The 4,817-nt window shown below is 43.5% G+C and overlaps 1 long non-coding RNA gene across 1 annotated transcript in view; it reads left to right on the top strand.

The window, feature by feature from the left end:
• The first annotated feature begins 238 nt into the window (after positions 1-238).
• LOC309538872 overlaps positions 239-4,817 on the top strand; it is a 16,066-nt gene continuing 11,487 nt past the window's right edge. The window contains exons 1-2 of the long non-coding RNA XR_014222427.1: positions 239-347; positions 3,576-3,677. This is a non-coding gene — a long non-coding RNA (uncharacterized lncRNA). The remainder of the gene's footprint in view (positions 348-3,575; positions 3,678-4,817) is intronic.

Here is a 4,817-nt window from a genome sequence, read left to right on the forward strand (position 1 = left end):
TCCACCATCCCAACGGCCTCCAAAACATGTGCTTTGTCTCATTTTATATTTCAGTTAATAATATATGACCATATACTGTTATACTGCTGCAGTTAAGGTGGGGCAGAGCTGAAAAGATGAGCCTTTGATTTTTCAATTGAGCACTGCTGAGATGAGGTCGCAGTGACCTCACAATGAGGCTATAGTGACCTCACAATAAGCCTAGCCTCAATGACACACACAGTGAAAGTGTTTATATGAACTATAACTCATACAGAGTTTTACAGATCTCAGTATCTACAGCTAAGATACTGGCAGATCTCAACAATGACAATTAAGAGAAGAACAATTCTGTTTACCTTGGGTAAGTGAGTTATATGATGGCGGCAATAGGATGGTTGCTGTCTAATAGCAATTGGACTCCATTAGATCTTATTGTCTGCATATAATTTGTTTATTAAAAAACATTTCAAGGCTGCCTTTATGAGTAAAACTTACTCAAGACTGCTTAGGTAAAAATAACAGATAAAATACAGCTCCAATGGTAAGAGAATACAATACAAAACCTCGCATAAAACTCGCATTAAGAAAACCAACAGTAAGAGCATATCAATTTCCCCATGGCTACCAATCCAAAAGACCTCAATAGCAGGATAGAGTCAGTGAAAATAAGTAGGTCTTCAGTACTGTTCTGAAGAGTTGTAGTAGCACTACACTTCAGTTACATGATCCAAACAAAGACAATCCTTTGCACTCCTATTGAATTTAATTGGTTTTAGACACTGAGCTGTTCCCTTTCACTGTGGATATGTCTTGGTATTACTGTCCATTACTATGACGCTTGTCAGACTAATTTAAGTCCATGGACAATAGCCATTGATTTCACTGGATCTATTCTCCCCATCCCCCAACTTTTATAGGTTTTATTTATTTTTCCCAAGAAAAATAAGACCAAAAAACTCCAGGCTCCTAGGGGAGTCCCCCTTTTTTTAGTATCAACTACATTTTACACCTGACTATCTGCCACTAGGGACGTGGGTGGCGCTGTGGGTTAAACCACAGAGCCTAGGACTTGCCGACCAGAAGGTCAGTGGTTCGAATCCCCGCAACGGGGTGAGCTCCCGTTGCTCGATCCCTGCTCCTGCCAACCTAGCAGTTTGAAAGCACGTCAAAGTGCAAGTAGATAAATAGGTACCCCTCTGGTGGGAAGGGAAACGGCATTTCCGTGCACTGCTCTGGCTCGCCAGAAGCGACTTAGTCATGCTGGCTACATGACCCGGAAGCTGTACACCGGCTCCCTCGGCCAATAAAGCGAGATGAGCGCCACAACCCCAGAGTCGGTCACGACTGGACCTAATGGTCAGGGGTCTCTTTACTTTTACCTTACAAACAGCCCAGGGATCAATCAGTACCCCCTCCCTGCCTTCCTTGCACCAATCTGAACAAATGCCTTTTGGGGTGGGTCAGGAGTGAGAAGGCAAAAGATGCTTTGACAGATGGTACCAGCACAGGAATGTGTGCGTAGAATTCATCCATCCACGAAAGTGGGGTGGAAGGTCGACATGTGTCTAAAAAACGGGAGATTGGAACACTGTGCATCTGAGAAATCCATCATTTGAACCTAAAGGCAAGTCACTGGATCTATTCTGAGCAGCGTTTGGTTGGCTATCACCCTAATTCTGCTGAAATTTGTAATAGGAATAAATTCCTGCGTTGCAACTTGTGGATATCCTCATTTGTAGATCTTGCAAGTATTAATCAGACTAGCTAGAATAGGGATGGGGAACCCAACAACCCCCCCCCCCGGTTTGTTGGAGGCCATGTTTCACTGGCCCAGCCAACATGCTCAGGAGTGAGGAATTATGGGAGTTGTAGTCCAAAGATCACCTGTTCCCCCACCTTAATCTAGAAGACCCTGATAAAAGTATGTGCACATGCCTCTTTAATATTAGTCTTTGCATTTTTGTTTTTGCTCGTAGGCCATGTAGAAGGTTGCTGGAGCTCCAGCCAGTGAGGTGAGCCCTTCCTCTCTAATCTTAGATGTCTTGGGATTGGTTGTACTCAGTTTATAGCTGCAGGGGGAGAACTTGGCACATGCCCAGGAACAAGACAGACCTCTGGTACTGAAAAGGTGTTGTAGCACTGGGTTTGGGGATAAATTAAGCCATGAATGGTGTTTTTATAAACAAAAAAACAAACAAAAAACCCCCAAAGAAAATTCTGAACTCAACTTGTAATTTTGAAAGAGAGCAAATTCTGCATTACCCGATGATATCACAGGAAACATATTTACTAGGCAGGTCTTTCCAGACCTGCGAGGACACCAGATGAAAAACTTGATTGGTTTGAGCAAGGGCATAGGCACATATTTAGGATTACAATTTTTCATTTTTATTTCGATGTATCTGGCTTCCTTTCATCAAGCAACTATAGCAAGCAGTGCCACTAATGGGATTCCAGGAAACTGAATGCAAGTTAATGTAAAATTACTCAGTTTGCTTGTTTACAACTGGATTTATTGTCCTGCCCACGGCTAATTTTTGTTACATTAAACAAGAAACATACCATGGCATTGATGGAAATTCTAACGATAGTCACTACCTCGGCTGGGAAGCCTCAAGTTGTTAGTAAGCCCATCAGGATTTATAAACTGAAATACAAGGTTTTCTTTTAAAAACGCACACACACACAATAGGCTATATGCCTCGCTTTTACAAGTAGTGACTTTAATTAATGCATTTAAATAATGCATTTGGAATAATGTATTGGAACTATCTGTATACTGAACAGCTGCCATGATGCATGCCCTGAAGAAGTGGGAAATTAAGTATTGCCTGTAGATCACATGGATGAGGAGTGCCTATGCAGGCACATGTGTATGTAGGTGAAGTGTGTCACACACACACACACACACACACACACACACACACACACACACGTTGGCTCGATGTATTGAAAAATGACTAAGAACATGCTGTTTTTTCATGACACCCGAATAGCCACCTCATTCTGCCCGAACGTAGGGCCAGGACGTCACCTTACAGGCCCACTGCTGCAAATATATGTGCACACACACACACACACACACAAGCATGACACTGGTGGCACTGTGGTCTAAATCACTGTGCCTCCTGGGCTTGCCGATTGGAAGGTCAGCAGTTCGAATCTGCATGACGGAGTGAGCTCCCGTTGCTCTGTCCCAGATCCTGACAACCTAGCAGTTCCAAAGCACGCCAGCGCAAGTAGATAAATAGGTACCACTGCGGTGGGAAGGTAAACGGCGTTTTCGTGAGCTCTGGTATCCGTCACAGTGTCCTGTTGTGCCAGAAGCTGTTTAGTCATACTGGCCACATGACCTGGAAAGCTGTCTGCGAATAAACACTGGCTCCCTCAGCCTGAAGTGAGATGAGTGCTGCAACCCCATAGTCACCTTTGACTGGACTTAACCGTCCAGGGTTCTTTAACCCATTTTACACACACACACACACACACACACACACACACACACACACACACACACATTTCGTAATTCACACCTTCCCTTTGTCCTGGTCCTCCCCCCCCCTCAAGTGGGTTTTTCCTGTCTTTTATTCCAGTGATGAGCTCTTTAGGACCTGGGATCATGCCTCTTTTAAATTAAATGTCTCTGGCCTCCCCTGAGCTGTTCGGAAAAGGCTTTCAAGAAGACTGCACCCACGGTAACTGGCATGCAAAGTGGATCTGTCTCTTGGTGCCTTTTTAAGAAACAAAAAAACAAGACGCCATTAGACATCAAACTTCCCACTTAGCAGAGAAGTCTCCTGACAACTCTGTTTCAGATACCTGATGAATTAAAAGCCATGTCTTTAAAAGCTGCACAAATTCTTGGTATCCTTGAGCGGTTCAGCAAGGTTGGTGCACCAGAGACTGAAATAGATGATTACAGCCTTGAGGCCTTGCCACAAATTGAATAGAAAGTATTGCATTTTATTGTAATCTCTCTCTAGTCTTTCTTGGATTCGAAGCCCGTTGACCTTTCTTCTGCACATCTTTTTTTATTTTATTTTTAAGAATACTGAAATAATATAATTCACAGTTGCTGAGCTGATAGAGCCTGGGCTGGCTTTGATGGGCATCAGGGTGAAGCTGCCTCCCTCGGGAGGGGGGCACTGTGAATTAGGCATATATGAAGGTAGGAGAGAGAGGTTTGGAAGAGTCTTACTCTTTTGTTGCAGAGTTAGCACAATGACAATCCCTCTGCGCACATTTGCTTTGCAAATCAGTGAAGATTTTACTCACAGTTTCAGAAGTTACTGCAAATAAGTCTTCATCCGTAGGCAGAAAAATAAAGTGGGAAAGTGTACCAAAAGAAAGAACTTGGTTTCCTTACAAAAGAATCATGCAATCTTAAGATGCAAGTAGCAAAAATATCTTTTAAGAGAGATTTTCCATTCATGAAATTTTTCTTGCAGCTGGCAGCTCCAGTTACTTTGAGGAAGGGCTGAGAGAGGGAGGGAAGGAGGAAGTAAAGGCTAGTCTAATCCACCATGGCAACTTGAGCTCAGGGCTCATGTTAACCCTTCCATGGACACAAGTGCGAGTCAGTAACTGTATACTGCAACAAGAATTCGTATCTGAATGCTACAGCAAACATGTTGGATCTAGCAGGGTGTGGGGGGCTTTTGGGATCTGCTTCAGGTGGAAAAATGGTTGGGGCAGGCACTGGAAGGAGAATGAGAAATGCTGGATTTTTATTTTAATGGCTAGCCTTATGGTGGCCAGATAATAGTTGTATGGGGTAAACAGTTCTAGGTGAGACCAGCAGGAAAAGGAAGCTAAGAGGTATCTGACTAGTTTCC

Source organism: Podarcis vaucheri (genome assembly GCF_965113315.1).
Source record: "Podarcis vaucheri genome assembly, chromosome: 8".
Classification (NCBI taxonomy): Eukaryota; Metazoa; Chordata; class Lepidosauria; order Squamata; family Lacertidae; genus Podarcis; species Podarcis vaucheri.